This window comes from Hemitrygon akajei, chromosome 6 (genome assembly GCF_048418815.1).
Source record: "Hemitrygon akajei chromosome 6, sHemAka1.3, whole genome shotgun sequence".
Taxonomy (NCBI): Eukaryota; Metazoa; Chordata; class Chondrichthyes; order Myliobatiformes; family Dasyatidae; genus Hemitrygon; species Hemitrygon akajei.
In genome coordinates this window covers 175923338-175942240 of record NC_133129.1, presented here as the reverse complement: position 1 = coordinate 175942240, position 18903 = coordinate 175923338, and the positions used below count along the sequence as shown (strand labels likewise).

The 18903-nt window shown below is 42.5% G+C and overlaps 1 protein-coding gene across 2 annotated transcripts in view; it reads left to right on the top strand.

The window, feature by feature from the left end:
• shank2b (SH3 and multiple ankyrin repeat domains 2b) overlaps positions 1-18903 on the top strand; it is a 1185964-nt gene that overhangs the window by 202740 nt on the left and 964321 nt on the right. The window contains exon 1 of one of the 2 annotated variants that reach the window (XM_073049805.1): positions 5908-5932. The exons of the other annotated variant lie outside the window; for it this stretch is intronic. The gene's annotated coding sequence lies outside the window, so the exon portion shown is untranslated. Of the gene's footprint in view, positions 1-5907; positions 5933-18903 lie in introns of those variants that run through there. 2 annotated transcript variants of the gene reach the window in all.

Here is an 18903-nt window from a genome sequence, read left to right as displayed (position 1 = left end):
GGACAGCTTATCTGATATGTTAACGCCCAGGAATTTGGAGCTGCTAACTTTCTCCACTGTTGACCCCAACCCCTACAGGTAGACTGATGCACGTTCACATGTTTGCACTTCTTCCCCTTCCTGAAGTCAACAATCAGCTCTTTAGTTTGACTGACATTGAGTGAGAGGTTGTTGTTGCTGCACCACGGAATCGAATATCCTATCACGGTCCTGTACTCTGACTGTTCTCCACATGTGATTTGTTCAGCAACAGTGAAGCCACGAGAGAATTTATATACACATTTAAATATAATATGAATCTGTGTGTATGTATATATATTACACATTCACACATATAAATTCATATACTGTATATATAATTTGTTAATTAATTTTCTAGTAGCTGCAGAATTAAAATACACTTTATTTAGAGATACAGTACAGTGCAAAGGTCGTAGACATATGTAAAATGAAGATGCTTTCAAAATAATGAAATGAAACATCTCTAAATATCAAAAAATTTACCATAAAGTGCAGTAAATAGTAAAACCTGAATCAAGTCAATATTTGGTGTGCCCACCCTTTGCCTTTAAAACTGCATCAATTCCCTTAGTTATACCTTCACGCACCTTTACAAGAAAACCGGTTGGTAGGTTGTTCCAAGCATCTTGACACAGCTTCTGTACAGTTCTATATTCTTTGGCTGTCCTGCTTGCTTCTGTCTTTCCAGGTAATGCCAGACAGCCTTGATGATGTTGAGATCAGAGCTCTGTGGAAGCCATCTGAAACCATTTAAAAAGTCAAGGGTCCCTAAGACTTTAGAACAGTACTGAACAGCATGGTAATAGGATCTTCTGGCCCAGTGAACCGGCACCACCCAGTGACATCCACATGACCAATTAACCTACTAATCCGTATGTCTTTGGAACGTGGGAGGAAACCACAGGGTGTTGGGGATAATGTGCAAACACATTGAAGACAACGGCTGGATTTGAACCTGAGTCGCTGGCATTGTAAAGGTGTTATGCAGTCAACATCTTGAACAAATAACCTAGTTTATGTTAGTTCTCTTTGGCGTTTAGTTACCTGGTTTGTTTGCAGAGTTGTGTCTTATCTAGTGCAGAAAATGCATTTTGTATTTAGTCCCATTATTGGCTTAACCTTAAATATTCCTTTGAATTTAATTCCATTCTGAACATTGTTTTTTTGTTGCCTTTTTATTAGATTTTAATCCTCCTTTAAGGTTATTATAACCGGCGATAGGGTGGGGGGAATAGTGGGGGCAAGCTCCCATTACCTAGTAAATGTTTCCAATGGTGTGTATCTCAAATAATCTCTGACAACTAAGTCCAACTTCTGGCTTTCTTGTGTGGCTTAGCTACTAACTGCACTGGAATCATTGTCACTGGCAGGAGAGGGGGCAAAGGCGGGTTGCCGGTGCATTAAAACCGGTCGCTTGGCGCAGATGGGGGTCATCAGCGATGGTTTGAGAACGAAAGCTCCTGTCTCAAATCTTTGCTGCCTTGCAGCCATACTCAACTCATGGGGAAGGCTTCAGGAGTTAATCCTGAGGAAAAATCTGGAGCTGGATCCCTAAGGCAGTCCTACTTTGAGTTCAACACTGACTGGTAAATCCTGCGACAGTGCTGGTGCCAGATTGTATCAGTCTCTGGCATTCTCTTTGATGCATCAGCTGTGTGGAGAGGGGAAGCCTGCTACATGGGCAACTGCTTGCTCTCCATGTCGTACTGCCCTGGCATGGACACCTGGGATGCAACGTCCATGGTCAACCCCCATCAACAGAGGGCCTCCTCCTCCTTGGAATCCTCCTTTATCTCCACAATAAGAAGATGATCATTTCTATAGGCCCGGAGTTTTTGTGAGGCGACACTTCACCTGCAAATCTGCTGGAGCTGCCTGTTGTGTCCGGTTTTCCTGATGCGAGCTCCTCTAGATTGGTGAGACCTGATGTAAATTGTCACTTCTGCTCCATCCACCAAAAGCGGAACCTTTCAGTGGGCCAACATTTTAATTCCGATTCCCATTCCCATTCCAACATGTCAGTCCATGGCCGCCTCTTGTGACACGATGAGGCCACCCACAGGGTCCCCTCCACCTTCCATTTCTCCTATGGTCCACTCTCCTCTCCTATCAGATTCCTTCTTCTCCAGCCCTTTACCTTTCCACCTGGCCGGCTTCACCTTTCAGCTTCTAGCTATCCCCTTCCCCTCACCAGCTTTTTATTCTGGCGTCTTCATGGTCTTCTGCTGCTTCAAGTTTCGACGTGTGTGTTCAGAGATGCTCTTCTCTATAATGCATGGTTATTTGGGTTACTGTCAGCTTGAACCAGTCTGGCCATTCTCCTCTGACCTCTTTAATTAACAAAGCATTTTGCCCACAGGACAGCCACTCACTGGATCTTTATTTGTTTTTTTGCACCATTCGCCATAAGCTCTAGAGACTAGTATGTGTGAAAATCCCAGAAGATCAGCAGTTTCTGAGATACTCAGACCACCTCATCTGGCACCTACAATCATTCCATGGTCAAAGGCACTTGGATCACATTTCTTCCAAGAGTTGTTGGTGACTTACCGAATTTCCTCAGATTCCTCAAGAAGTAGAGTAACTAATGTGTACTCTTTCTGAATGCATCGATGTGCTGGGCCCGGGATCGATTTTCTGTGATGTTGATGCCAAGGGACTCAAAGCTGCTCGCTCGTTCCACTGCTGGTCCCACGATGAGGACTGGCATGTGTTCTCCCAGTTTCCTTTTCCCGATGGTGTGTTCCCATTCACCATCACCCTGCTTGAGGGGACATGTCATCTAGTTAGTTCCAAAACTTTGGCATTGTGTCTCTGAAGAACATTCAGGCATTGAGATTAATTAGAGTTTTAACTTTTCTGTTTTAACCAATCAAAACTGAAACCATCTCCAAAAGCTTTCATGAAAATAGTTGTTTTTTTTATTGCCCCTTTCACACTGGGAATAAAAGGCCAACCATGCAGAATTTACATTTCATTTTCCTTCAGAATGCTTCTACAGACAGACCGACATGTTTCCATGTGTTGGTCAGGCTGGTCAGTAGTGTGCAATGTCAAAGAGTGAGGGGGGAAGTCAGTTGCAAAAACAAAAATATTCACGGTAACATGAAAAGAAAATGAAGGTTTTGCGTGGGTTTTCAGTTCGAGGGATTGTTCTCCCATGATTCTGTTGTCCAGACACTTTGTAAATGGTTTCCAATGTCTATTAGCAAACCGCCTTGGTGAAAAGAAATCAATGAGACACTGTGACTGACAGGTTCTGTTTCATCAGTAAGACCATGCTGCTTGCAATCAAACATGTACACACAACTGTGGCTATTTACTTAGGCAGATTTAACCAGGCAACTACTGTCTGATGAGAGGTGATTCAATGGAGATGTACAAGATGATAAGAAGCATAAACTGAGTGGCCATTGTAATAGGCACCTTCTGTATATTCCTGGTCTTCTGCTGCTGTCACCTATTCAGTGTGTTGTCAGTTCAGAGGTCCTCTTTTTATTTATTTATTGAGATACAAGCAGAATAGGTCCTTCCAGCTCTTCGAGCTGCGCTGCCCAGCAAATCCCAATTTAATCTTAACCTAATCACGGGACAATTTACAACAACCGATTAACCTACCAGTCAGTACTTCTTTAGACTGTGGCAGGAAACTGGAGCACCTAGAGGAAACCTACTTAGTCATAGGGAGAACATACAAACTCCTTATAGGCAGTGGTGAGATTTGAATCCAGCTCGTTGGTACTGTAAAGCGCTGTGCTAACCAGTACACTACTGTGCCACGTGATCATTGGAGTTACTGTCACTTTCCTGTCAGCTTGAAAAGTCTGGCCATTCCCCTCTGACCTTTCTCATTAACAAAGTGTTTTTGCCCACAGAGCTAACAGAACTGCTGCTCACTAGATTTTTTTGTTTTGTTTTTAACACCATTCTCTGTAAACTTGAGAGACCGTTGTGCATGAAAATCCCAGGAGGTCAGCAGTTTCTGAGATACTGAGATCACCCTGTCTGGCACAAACAGTCATTCCATGGCCAAAGTCACTTAGATCTCATCTCTTCCTATTCTGATGTTTGGTCTGAACAACCTCTTGACCATGTCTGCATACTTTTATACATTTAGTTTCTGCCATATGATTTGCTGATTGGATATTTGCATTAACGAGCATATGTATCTAATAAAGTGGCCACTGGGTGTAGATTGAGTGACTAGCCAAAGACTTGTACCCAGGGAGGAAATAGCTAATACGAAGGGCATAATTTTAAGGTGATTAGAAGAAAATATAAGACATCAGAGGTAAGTTTTTTTACATAGAAAGTGGCGAGAGCATGGAGCGCCTTGCAAGGGGTGGTGGTAGAGTCAGATACATTAGGGGCATTTAAAAAATGTCTAGATCAGCACATGGATGATAGAAAAATAGAGGGTTATATTCGAGAGAAGGGTTAGATTGATCTTAGAGTAGGCTAAAGGGTAAGCACAAATCATGGGCTGAAGGGCCTGTGCTGTTCTGTAATGTTCTATGTTCTATATTGGCTATGGTCAAGAAGGAATCTGTGCCACTCACAAAACAGTTCTTGCTTTTGTACTATCTTGGCTGTCCTTGCTATTAACTCTAGATATCATGTGGTATCCGGGGTGAGAGATACCTGACTGATATCTTGACTAGCTTTCTCAACACTCTGTTTTCTACCGTTTCTCCCCTGACACATTGACACAGTCAGTCGAAAATTATTTCATAGCTCTTAAAATCTGTGTGGCCTGGCTTGTGGCAGATATGTGATAGACTCTGGATATATGTGAGCTCTGCAGTTAACCCACCACTCCCTCAGAGGATAGGTCAGCCAGGATAGGAAGCAATATCACGGGAGATTGACCAATACGTGTATCTGAGACGTTAATGTTAATTTGTTTTATTCAGCCACCTGATTCAAAATTGCTGTGTAGGGGACAAATGATAACTGAACCCAAGAGACTTAAAATGTAATTTCAGCATTGCAAATTTAATGTGATGTTTTCAGTGCTTGTTTATGATGAAGTACATGTCCAAACCTATCCTCAGCAAGCAGAAGTGCAAGATTGTTTCTCTGACTCATATTTGCAGCCGTGTGATAGATTTGCGGGCTGTTCCCAGGGACAAACCCAGAGACTGTCATCATTTGCTGCTGGGAGATCGGCTCGGTGAAAGACATCCTTCGATCTGCTGGAAACTTGTTGGTCTGCCAGCACATTGAGATGTCTGCGGAGGAACGCTGCCGACTGGCACGCTCCAGGCTGCAGGAGTACATGCTGAGGGAAGCACAGAAGCTCGGTGCAGCCACAGCAAGGGCTCAGGGTGTGGGGGGGGGGCCACATTATAGTGTCCTTCCATTACTGGACAGGGAGAGGGAGGGGATGGGTTGGGTGAGTAAGCTCCTCGATTATTGTAGTAGTGTACCACCCCAAAGGGCCATGCAAGTGGCGGCAGTGCTATTAGTTTTAAGAAATGCAATAGAATGCTACTTGGTGCATAGCCTATGAATGTAGCAATAAGGCATTGCATGGTTTATTCTTGTAAATAATTTTTAACAATATGAATAAACATTTTTTTAGTTAAGTAAAAGATCCATCTTCCTGTACCTGGATTTAGAATTCGTAGGTGTCAGTTACAATCTGCAGAAATGCCTTCATTGACAGAGCAGTGACGTTCGCCTGTAGCGCCTAGTTTAATAGTATAGCCTAACAGATCTGCCTTATAACTGAACAAACCAGAAGATCAGGTTTACTTGTGCCTTTACTGCTAATTTACATGGGGAAAGTAATTTGATATTGACTCAGATTTTCAAATTGGTTGGATATTGGAAACCACTTACAAAATCTTTGAGCAACAATTCAGCTCCTTTCCTGCGGGAACGTATTCCAGGGCATATCAGGGAAATGGTAAGTGTCTCAAACATTTGCTGATTTTATTTCAGATTTTTCAGCATCTGCAGAGTTTTGCTTCTTGACTCAGATGAGGGCGAGTACCTTTAAAGCTGGACTCGAAGTAGAACTTCAACTGGAAAGACTACTTTTCATTTGAGGGGAAAACATGGAGTGTTTTTTTGGAACTGGTTTAATATAGTGGTCCAAACTCTGAACAGATTTCACTGGAGTAAATAAAGAGAATCTGAGCTGTCTGTGTGATGAGAGTGTGAAGCATTGAATAAACTCGTCTAGGGTAGGTGGTTAAATTCTCTATTACTGGAGATGGTAATTTGTTTCATTTATGGCCTGTATGTTACTTGTCCTTACCAGATAATCAGAACATGCTCTCTTCTTTTTACTATCATCAGGAGACTGAAGACACATACTCAGTGTTTTAGGAAGAGCTTCTTCATCTCCACTATCAGATTTATAACACCATCTCATGATGCTCAAATGCTCTCTTTTAGCACTGCCTATTTATATTTTATATTTCTTATTGTAACTTATAGCATTTTTTGACAATAATTTACTTATACTATATATTTACTTACAGCACAGTGCAATACACTTCTGCTGCAAAATAACATATTTCACGACTAATGTATCAGGTGAATGTAATAAAGCTGATTCTGATTGTGAATGGTTAGGTGAGCTGTCTGCGGACTGGGCAGATTCATTTGCTGAGGAGATGTGAAAGGCATTGGCAGTCGTCAGTGAAACACCCACAATCCGAATTTATGGAATGTTATTGATGAAGTAAGTGATGAAAATTGGCCAGAGGATAGTGCCTTGAGAAACTCCCCCAGTGTTGTCTGGGACCATACTGGCAGATCTTCGCTGGCCATAAGGCGGGGCCGTTGTGGACTGTCTCTGGATTTGATGGAGGCAGAGCAATGAGCTGCAGGGAGATGTTGGAAGGCAGTGCTGTGATTCGAGTTGTTATAGAGTGCATGGGCCAGACGAGCAGGGAAACAGCGCCAGTCACAGTCACGTTCAGTTTAGATTATTGGGTTGAAGTGTCTAGTACCAGAGGTGAGTGGGGGTAGTGTGGAGAGCAGTTTAACTGCTGCACCGAAGTAAGCTCCAGAGAGTTGTAAACTCAGCCAGCTCCATCAAAAGCATTGGTCTCCATAGTATCCAGGACATCTTCAAGAACTGATGCCTCAAAAAGGCAGCAGCCATCATTAAGGTCCCCATCACCTAGGGAATGCCCTCTTCTCATTGCTACCATCATGAAAGAGGTACAGGAGCCTGCAGGCACACACTCATATTTTCAGGAACAGCTTCTTCCCCTCTGCCACCAGATTTCTGAATGGAGATTGAATGCATGAAAACCACCTCATTAATTTTTTATTTCTATTTTTGCACTACTTATTTAATTTAACTATTATATTTACAGTAATTCACTTTTTTCTCTGTTGTTATGTATTGCAATGTGCTGCTGCCGCAAAGACAACAAATGATAACATATGCTGGTGATATTAAACCTGAATCTGATTAATTTCAAAGGAGATGTAAGGGCAGGTTTTTACACAGCGAGTGGTGGGTGCCTGCAATGTGCTGTCTGGGGTAGTGGTAGAGGCAGAAACATGAGGGACCTGTAATTGATGTTAGAATGTGATGCAAATGGAGAGATATGGAGATTGTGTAGGCAAAAAGATTAATTTAGTTTGACATTCTATTACAAATTTCATTGGTATGGCAAAATACTGTGGCCTGTTCCTGTGCTCTTTTGGTCTGTGTTCTATTTCCAGCCTCGAGTTGTGCATGATCAGAGAGGTTAAAGGAAGTTGGGCGTGGAACTGGCAGGTGATGATCTGGTTATGGAATGGTCCAACAAGGAAGCAGGTCCCTTAGTGTTTTGTCACTGTGCTGATCATCACACTCCCATTTACAAGCACATGGTCTACAATCTTCTCTCCCTTGCTCACCTCTGATAGAAGCTTCCTAAACGTTGTGAAGTTCCCTCCCTCCACCATGCTCAGGGACAGTGTTTTCCAAAGTCTCTGCCACTCCATCAGGGTAGTGTGTTCCAGTGTTAATACCACACCCTCAGACAGTTCCAGTGTCTCTGTCACCCACTTAGACAGTGTGTTCCAGTGTCCGCACCCCTTCAGACAGTGTGTTCCAGTGACCCCACCCCTTCAGACACAGTGTTCCAGTATCATCACCCCTTCAGATAGTTTGCCAGTGTCTCCAACCCCCAGACATACCTTTCCATGGTCTTTATCACCCCCTCAACCAGTGTGTTATAGAATAAGCTGAAAATGCTTGTAGAGGAATGGAACTTGGAGATGTGGCAGATGCTGGTGATTTGAGAAGTTGAGCAGAGGGTTATTGAAGGTCTTTGGACCCACTTCTAGAGAGAGAGAGAGAGAGAGTAGATACAGTGCAGGAGTGATTTGAAGAAGATTTGCGAAGGATATCCAACAAGGAGCCATCGAAGTATAGTGGGTCAATAATGGGTGGTTAATCTGAAGATCAGCAGAAGTCAGTTCTAGATTCAAGATTGTTTATTGTCATTCTTCAGTACTCAAGCGTAAAGGAGAATACAGTGATTCTCTCTCTGGATCTGATGCTGCATAAAAACATAATAAGCATAAAGAATACAATAAAAGACAACAAAAAGTAGTCTCTATAAATAACATGATTGAATTGCTTGTTTTGTAGATAGTGTTGATGCTGTAAAGCTTTCCCAGTGCCCTCTGGGATGGCTGGGAGTGGGGGCAGGGGTGAGGTAGACAGCACTGATGAACACAACAGTAAACTCCCTAAGTAGACAATGTGGCCTTTGGTTAAAACTGGGCCATCAGTTAAGACAATAGACAATGGACAGTAGGTGCAGGAGTAGGCCATTTGGCCCTTCTAGCCAGCACCGCCATTCACTGTGATCATGGCTGATCATACACAATCAGTACCCCGTTCCTGCCCTCTCCCCATATCCCTTGACCCTGCTATCTATAAGAGCTCTATCTAATTCTCTCTTGAATGCATCCAGAGACTTGGCCTCCATTGCCTTCTGGGGCAGAGCATTCCACATATCCACCACTCTCTGGGTGAAAAAGTTTTTCCGCATCTCTGTTCTAAATGGCCTACCCCTTATTCTTAAACTTTGGCCTCTAGTTCTGGACTCACCCATCAGCAGGAACATGCTTCCTGCCTCCAGTGTGTCCAATCCCTTAATAATCTTATATGTTTCAATCAGATCCCCTCTCATCCTTCTAAATTCCAGTGTATACAAGCCCAGTCGCTCCAATCTTTCAACATATGACAGTCCTGCCATTCCGGGAATTAACCTTATGAACCTACGCTGCACTCCCTCAATAGCAAGAATATCCTTCCTCAAATTTGGAGACCAAAACTGCACACAATACTCCAGGTGGGGTCTCACTAGGGCCCTGTACAGCTGCAGAAGGACCTCTTTACTCCTATACTCAATTCCTCTTGTTATAAAAGCCATCATGCCATTAGCTTTCTTCACTGCCTGCTGTACCTGCAGGCTTGCTTTCATTAACTGATGTACAAGAACACCTAGATCTCGTTGTACTTCCCCTTTTCCTAACTTGACTCCATTTAGATAGTAATCTGCCTTCCTGTTCTTGCCACCAAAGTGGATAACCTCACACTTATCCACATTAAACTGCATCTGCCAAACACTTGCCCACTCACCCAACCTGTCCAAGTCACCCTGCATTCTCATAACATCCTCCTGACGTTTCACACTGCCACCCAGCTTTGTGTCATCAGCAAATTTGCTAATGTTACTTTTAATCCCTTCATCTAAATCATTAATGTATATCGTAAACAGCTGCGGTCCCAGCACCGAACCTTGCGGTACCCCACTGGTCAGAGCCTGCCATTCTGAAAGGGACCCTTTAATCACTACTCTTTGTTTCCTGTCAGCCAGCCAATTTTCAATCCATGTCAGTACTCTGACCTCATCTCCCTTGTCCATTTTCATAGTTAATCAACAGAGATCAAAAGAATAGGGTAGGTGAAATTAATTAAAGCACAGTCAAACCCCACTGTCAAATCCAGGAGATCAGGATCGAGGAGCAAGTGCAAAGAGAAGGAAGGAGGAGCATTAGGACCCCGCAGAGTTTGCACTGCGATGCATTTTGAATTCAGCCACAATCGATTTGATGGGCATGACTGAATGAAAGTGGAACCAAAAGTAAATCATCCAGCTAATTTCTCTTTTAGTCAACAGATTAATTAATAATGATTCAAAATTCACAGCTAATTAATGGACTCCACAATTTCTGTGATGTTTTACTGTCTCTGTACAGATGCTTAGTTGTTTAAAATGAATAGAATAATCAATTATGAAAATTAGTTGCCAGAGCTTTAATTTACATAATGCAAATAGTAACAAGTCAGGGTGCTTTGCTGTGGAAGCTTAATTGGATGCAGCTTGTCTCAGCTTTTAGTGCTGAAGGAATAAAGTAAAGGAAATTAAACAATCATCCACTATAAAATAGCAAATGTGCTTCAAGGATAAGTCTCTCAGAAGGATGCTTATTTACAGAGCCAGGTAAAACCCATGAGCATTGCAGGTTCCCAGTTTACTGGCTGACCTGTTGAATCAGGTTTAATATTACTGGCATATATTGTATTATATATTATATGGATATAAATCTGATGGCGGAGGGGAAGAAGCTGTTCCTAAAGTGTTGAGTGAGTGTGTCTTCAGGCTTCTGTACCTCTTCCCTGATGGTAGCAACAGAAAGAGGGCATGTCCTGAGTAATGGGGGTCCTTAATGATGGATGCTGCCTTTTTTTGACGCATCCCTTTTTTTGAAGATGTCCTCAGTGGCGGGGAGACTAGTGTCCATGATGGAGCTGGCTGAGTTTGCAACCCTCTGCAGCTTTTCTCGATCCTGTGCAGTGCACTCCTTACCAGGAACTTGAAAATGCTCAAGCTTTCCACTGCTGATTGTGAGTGTGTGTGTGTGTGTGTGTGTTTGTGTGTGTGGTCATTTGTTTAATAAATCCTTTTGTTAATTCTGTCTCTCAACTAAAAAGTAGTAATGGAGAACACTGAGTAGCATCTGTAGAAAGAGAAATGGAGTTAACATTTCAATAAGCGATCTGTAAGAACTCAGCAGTTCAAGCAACATCTCTGGGAATAAAGGAATTGTTGATGTTCTGGGATGCAGCCATGCATCAGGACCCAAAATGTCGACAATTCTTTTTCCTTCCACTGCTTGACCAGTGGGTTTTTCCAGCACATTGTTGCACTAGTTTCCAGCATCTGCAGTCTCTAGTGTCTCCTGTCAAGGCCAGTCCTCATTAGAGGTTTGGAGGTGGTGAGGGTCAGTAACTTTAAATTCCATGGCATTAGCCTATCAGAGGATCTGCCCTGGGACAAGCACATAAGCACCATCATAAAGAAGGCATAATAGTGCCTGGACTTTCTTAAAAGTTTGCATAGATTTGGCATGTCACCTAAAACCTTGACAAGCTTCTATAGTTGCACAGTGGTGAATATCCTGACTGGTTGCATCATGGCCTGGTATGAAAGCACCAATGACCAGGAATGGAAAAAGCCCAGTCCATCACTGGCAAAGCCTGCCCCACCATTGAACACGTGGACAAGGAGGGCTGCCACAAGATCATTGGAGATCCTCACCATCCAGACCATCCTCTCTCCTCGCTACTATCATCGGGCAGGGGGTACAGGAGCCTTGGGTCCTACACTACCGACTACAGGAGTAGTTATCCTTAAACCATTAAGGATAATGTCACCTCAACACTGAACTGAGTCCACAACATATTTATGCATTGTCAGGAACTCTACAACTCATGTTCTCAGTAGTATTTGTTTACTTTTTTATTATTTGCACGATTAATCTTCTTTTGCACACTGGGTGTCAGTTTTTGACATTTACAATTCTTCATAAATTCTATTGTATTTCTTTATTTTCCCGTAAATGCCTGCAAGAAAATGAATCTCAGAGAATCTGGTGACATATACATACTTTGACTTCATTGTTTCAGTTGACGATCTTTCATTTGAACAAAACTTGCAGAAATTATTGCAGAAAATCCCATTATGAATGAAAAACTATTATCTACACATCACATTTCATATCCCACTGGCATTGACAGCCCCAGGTGCTCTTTTCATTGCCTGGTAATGTGGCAGCCAATTTGTGCACAGTATGCCTTGAAAGTGAACAGATTTTTTTCAGTGATGTTACTCAAGGTGGTGACCAGTAAACCACGGAGAATTTCTCTGCTCTTTTGGGAGGCACTGGTAATGATCATGAATCATTTGATGTCACTCTACTCTCTAAGAAGGGAGAGTAGCAGAAAAAAAAGATTTTTTTTTTGAAGCCAGTTAACCTGACTTCAGTAGTTGGGAAGATGTTGGAGATAATTACTAAGGATGAGGATTCGGGGCACATGATAAAATAGGCCAAAGTCACCATGGTTTCCTTGCCTGACAAATCTGTTGGCATTCTTTGAGGAAATAATAAGCAAGATAGGCAAAGGAGAGTGATTGAATGTTGTTTACTTGGATTTTCAGAAGGCCTTTAACAAGGTGCTGTGCATGAGGCTGCTAAACAAGAAAAGAGCCCATGGTATTACAGGAAAGATGCTAGCCTTGGTAGAAGATAGGCTGATTGGCAGGAAGTAAAGAGTGGGTGTAAAGAGTAAAGGACATCTTTAGGGAGCGATGTTTCAGAAAGACAGCGTCCATTATTAAGGACCTCCGGCACCCAGGGCATACCCTTTTCTCACTTTTACCATCATCCTAATTTAATTCTTAAGCTCCTTTCTGGTAGACTTATAATCTTCTAGATCTCCAACTAATTTTTTGAACCTTTTGTAAGCTTTTCTTCTTGACTAGATTTTCAACAGTCTTTGTACACCACAGTTCCTGAACCCTACCATCCTTTCCCTGTCTCATTGGAACGTACCTACGCAGAATTCCACACAAATATCCCCTGAACATTTGCCACATTTCTGCCGTACATTTCCCTGAGAACATCTGTTCCCAATTTATGCTTCCAAGTTCATACTTGATAGCATCATATTTCCCCTTACTCCAATTAAATGCTTTCCTAACTTGTCTGTTCCTATCCATCTCCACCGCTATGGTAAAGGAGATAGAATTGTGATCACTATCTCCAAAATGCTCTCCCACTGAGAGACCTGACACCTGACTGGGTTCATTTCCCAATACCAGATCAAGTACAGCCTCTCCTCTCATAGGCTTATCTACATATTGTGTTAGGAAACCTTCCTGAACACACCTAACAAACTTCACCCCATCTAAACCCCTTGTTCTAGGGAGATGTCAGTCAATATTGGGGAAACTAAAATCTCCCACCACAACAACCCTGTTATTATTACACCTTTCCAGAATCTGTCTCCCTATCCGCTCCTCGATGTACCTGTTACTATTGGGCGGCCTATAAAAAACACCTTCCTGTTCCTAACCTCCACCCACAGAGACTCAGTAGATAATCCCTCCATGACTTCCTTCTTTTCTGCAGCCATGACGCTATCTCTGATCAGCAGTGCCATGCCCCCACCTATTTTGCCTCCCTCTCTGTCCTTTCTGAAACATCTAAAGTCTGCCACTCGATGTAACCATTCCTGCCCTTGAGCCATCCAAGTCTCTGTAATGGCGACAACATTATAGCTCCAAATACTGATCCACGCTCTAAGCTCATCCGCTTTGTTCATGATACTCCTTGCATTAAAATAGACACATCTCAAACCATCGGTCTGAGCGCATCCCTTCTCTATCACCTGCCTATCCTCCCTCTTGCACTGTCTACAAGCTTTCTCTATTTGTGAGCCAACCACCCCTTCCTCCATCTATACAGTTCTGTTCCCACCTTCCAGAAATTCTAGTTTAAACTCTCTCCAACAGCCTTAGCAAACCTCCCTGCCAGGATATTGGTCCCCCTCAGATTCAAGTGCAACCTGTCCTTTTTGTACAGGTCACACCTGCCCCAAAAGAGGTCCCAATAATCCAGAAATCTGAATCCCTGCCCCCTGCTCCAATGCCCCAGCCACACATTAGCATGTACAAGTATTCATAAGTTGGGCATTCATGACACACAGATGGCCTGTAATCTAATATCTAAACCAGGTAGGTCAGTGGGCAACACACACACAAAATGCTGGTGGAACGCAGCAGGTCAGGCAGCATCTACAGGGAGAAGCGCTGTCAACGTTTTGGCTCGAGACCCTTCGTCAGGACTTCGTTAGGTCAGTAGGCATTGGGTGACTGACTGACACAAGATACAGTGATATTGTAATCTATAAGAAAATAACACTGTTAGAGCAAGTCAATGGGTAAACCATCAACCCCAGAGGTATTGTCATGATGCAGGATTACAATTCAACAACAATCTTCCCCTGGGTCCCCTCTGCCTTCCCTTTCTCCTATGGTTCACTCCTCTCTCCTATTCGGTTCTTTCTTCTCCAGCCTTTGACCTTTCCCATCCACCTGGCTTCACCAATCACCTTCCAGCTCACCTCCTTCCCCCTCCCCCCCGGCCTTTCTCTTCTGGCATTTTCCTCCTTCTCAGTCCAGAAGAAATGTTTTGGCTCAAAATGTCGACTTCATTCTTTTACATAGATGCTGCCTGACCTGCTGTGTTCCTCCACCATTTTATGTATGTTGCTTTGGATTTCCAGCATCTGCAGACTTTCCAGGGTTAGGGTTTTCCTTTAGTTTAGATTTCCAGCATCTGTAGTTGTTTTTTGTTGAATTTTCATTTACTATAACTTCCTGACTGATTTGGATACCCGGTATTTGTAACTGAATTCCTGAGTTAAAAAGAAGTTCTACCTTAAATAGAAACAAAGAGTGGATGTGGAGAAGATTTTTCCTATAGTGGGTGGGGAGGGTGCGATCTAGGACCAGAGGCCACAGCCTCAGAACAGAGAGATGTCCCTTTAGTACAGAGATGAGGAGGAATTTCTTTAGGCAGAGTGTGGTAAATTGATAGAATTCATTGCCACAGATAGCTGTGGAGACCATATCTTTAGGTAGATCTAAAGCAGATGGTGATTAGTTCTTGATTAGTCAGGGCATAAAAGATTATGGGGAGGAGGCAGGAGAATGTGGTTGAGAGGAATAATAAATCAGCCATAATGGAGTGGTAGACCAGACTCAATGGCCTAATTCTGCTTTTGCCATTAATTTCAAAACTGTGAAGGTATGGTTACCATATCGAATGATCTTTGTGTATTTTTCAACTTCTGGTCAAAATCGACTTATGGAACATTTGCAAATAAAAATGAACCTCTTTGTTATGCAGGGACGACCTGCACTTGAGTTCTTTAGGAGGGTCAGTTTCTTCTTGCCTTCTGCAACTTGAGAACAGACTTAGTCTGTACGATTCTGGATATCTGTCATCCCACCCAAAGAATGTATGAATTACCACTATTCTTCCCTGCTCTTCAACATCCTCGTCTCCCTTGTTTCATGAAAGAGCATTAAAAAAGATGAAACATACAAAATCAATACCTTGGGAATTCTGTTCTGAGTTTGTTTGTTTGTTTATTTATTTATTTAGAGAAGCTGTGCATAACAGGCTTCTTCAGCTCAATGAGCTACATCGCTCAGCCACCCATTTACTTAACTGTAGCTTCACAGAGTTCCCATGGAAAAGTACAGCACAGAAACAGGCCTGTTGGCCCTTCTAGTCCATGCTGAACCATTTAAGCTGCCTAGTCCCATTGACCTGCACCTGGACTGTAGCCTCCATGCCCCTACCAACTATGTACCTGCCCAAACTTTGCTTAGACATTGAAATTGAGCTTGCATCTACCACTTGTGTTGGCAGATTGTTCCACACTCTCACGACCCTCTGAGTGAAGAAGTTTCCCCTCATGTTCCCCTTAAATCTTTCACCTTTCACCCTTGACCCATGACTCCTAGTTGTAGCCCCACCCAACCTCAGTGGAAAAAGCTTGCTTGCACTTACCCAATCTATACCCTTCATAATTTTGAATACCTCTATCAAATCTCCCCTCAACCTTCTAGGTTCCAAGAAATAAATCACAGAATCACAGAGCAATTTAAAAAGACCAATTAACCTATTAACTGGAAGACTTTGAACTGTGAGAGGAAATAGGAGACCTGCGTTCTCATGAGAAGTGCATACAGAGGATGCTGGAATTGAACACTGAACTTTGAGCTGCAATAGCATCGTACTAACCACTACACTACTATGACACCCTGAGTTGCTGAGGTGATAGAAACCAACCAGATGGTGGGAAGATAGCACTGATAAGACAGGCCGGTCATTTTGAGATGATTTGGAAATTATGTTTATCTGGTGTTGATACTGCTGTATTATGAAATAAAAAGCAGAAATTGTTAAAAAAAAAAGTTCAGCTGCTCAAACGACATCTATGGAAAGAAATTCAGTGAATATTCCAGGACCGAGACCCATCACCAGAAGTGATATGGAGGAAACAAGTTAGTCTTAGCAGTAGAGAAGACAGAGGAGAGTAATAGCTGGATTCACCTTCACTTCTTCCTTCAATATCAGGAGCAAAATATCTAAGATACACATAACTATATAGAGGGACAGTGCTTTGTGCAGATGTAATTCAGGAATTCCCATTGCATTAATTTTAGAGAAGTGGAAATATCTGCAGAGCAAAATGACTGTTAGTAGAAATGCAAATTAAAGACATGAAAACTTTGCATCTGAAGCCTTTGAAAACCTCAGGATGTTCCAAATCACTCTGTAGCCAAATCTGTTTTTTTTTTTGTAAATGAGTGTTGTAATGTGGGAGGCTTGGCTGTTATTTTGTACACAGCAAGATGCAAAATAACTGCAGTTAGATCATCACTCAATGTTTTAGGAACAGTTCCGCCATCAGATTTCTGAACAGATCATGAACACTACCTCACTGTTCCTCTTTTGCTCTACCTACCTACCTACCTATTCATCCATTTATCTATTTGCGTGTCTGCTTTATTAAATTGTAACAGTAATTTTTCATGTCTTGCACTGTACCTTGTGGGGCAGCACGGTAGCGTATTGCTTTACAGCAACAGTAATTGGAAAGTCAGGGTTCAATTCCTGCCACTGTTTGTCTGTTCTCCCCGTGACTGTGGGGGTTTCCTCTGGCTGTTCTGGTTTCCTCCCACATTCCAGAAGATGCATGGTTAGGGTTAGTACATTGCGGGCATGCGACAGTATGTTGGCACCAGAAGTGTGGCAACATTTATGGTCTGCATTGGTCATTAGCGCAAACGATGCATTTCACTATGTGCTTACGTTGTTTTGATGTCCATGTGCCAAATAAAACAATTCTTTAATCTTTAATCTCTATTGCTGCCACAAAGCAATAAATTTCATGACGTATGTCAGTGAAGATAAATCGGATTCTGATTCTGCTATCGATTGTGAGCAAATATTCACTAGTCCTGGAGATATGTTCTTAGTGTTTGTGTGGATGACATTGTGCAGGCTCCTACATCCAGCTGAGATGACCTTCATTTAACCTGCCAGAAGGCAATGACAGATATCAATAAGGTTGAAAGAGTGCAGAGAAAACTTACAAAGATGTTGCCAGGACTTGAGTACCTGAGTTATAGGGAAAGGTTGAATAAGTTAGGACTTTATTCCTTACAATGTTGGAGAATGAGGGGATATTTGATAGAGGTATACAAAACTATGAGGGGTATAGATAGGATAAACACAAGCACTGAGGTTGGGACTAGAACTAGAGGTCATGGTTTAAGGGTGAAAGGTGAAATGTTTGATGGGACCATGAGGGGGAACTTCACTCAGAGGGTGGTGAGAATATAGAATGAGCTGCCAGTGGAAGTAGTGGATGCAGGTTCAACTTCAACATTTAAGAGAAATTTGGATATGTACATGGATGGGAGGGGTTTAGAGTACTATGGCCCGGATGCAGGTCGATGGGACTAGACAGAATAATAGTTCAACACGAACTAGATGGGCCAAAGAGGCTGTTTCTGTGCTGTAATGCTCTATGACTCTTTGAATCTAAGTGAAAATATGTTAAACACAGGTGAAAAATGTTACACTCAATTGGGAGGCTTGTAACCACTTCCCTTTTGTGTCATGTGTGACAGCACTATCACAGAACTTTGATGACACATTAATTGTTGATGCTTCAATGAAGAAACATGGCAATGATCCATATGAACTGCATATTGAATTTCAATGTAGCATCCTGGCTGTAAATTCACACAGGCTATGAAACCATCACTGAATCTCTTTGATTTCACAGGGTGATAGAATTGCTTTGACTGGTATAAATGGTTCTGCCATTTAAGATTGCTGTTGATACCGCACGAGCAAAAAATGCCATTCATTCCTGACACTTATGCACATTGTGACATAAATCTCTCCATTGACTCTCACAGTCAGGGTGCTAAGACTCATTGTGACTTTGGGAACCATACATAATGTGGTCTCACTGCAAAAATTGCTTTTTTATTAACTGGAGCGGTTTTAAATAAAGAAATGACAGAATACAATCTGAGAGGCAACACCTCATGCTATACTAACCATCAGTGAGGTTGTATTGGGAAGGTAGCCTGTAGTCGTGTAGTGTGATACATGAGTTGAGTATGAAGTTCTCCTAAGGGGTTGTCTATTGATAGGTCTTCACATGGCTGTAAACACCAATCCACAATTTTCTAGTGAGGGGCTTCCATACTTTTCAATCCTGCCTCCTTCGCCTTTCACTGATCATTATGGAACTTAATCTGGGATGTTAGTATGGATTCCCGTAATGGAGAATGCCTGTGCATGACTTTGTTTAATGTGGGATGGCTGATGCATAGGCAACTACCACACAGTCCTTGACAGATCGGGGTCAGGGTCCAGTGGCATGGAATGCAGATCGACTGGAGGTCTTTCACTGCTGCCACCTTCCTCCACCCTCACTGCAGTTGTGATGTGTCATCATCTTCCACCAGCTCT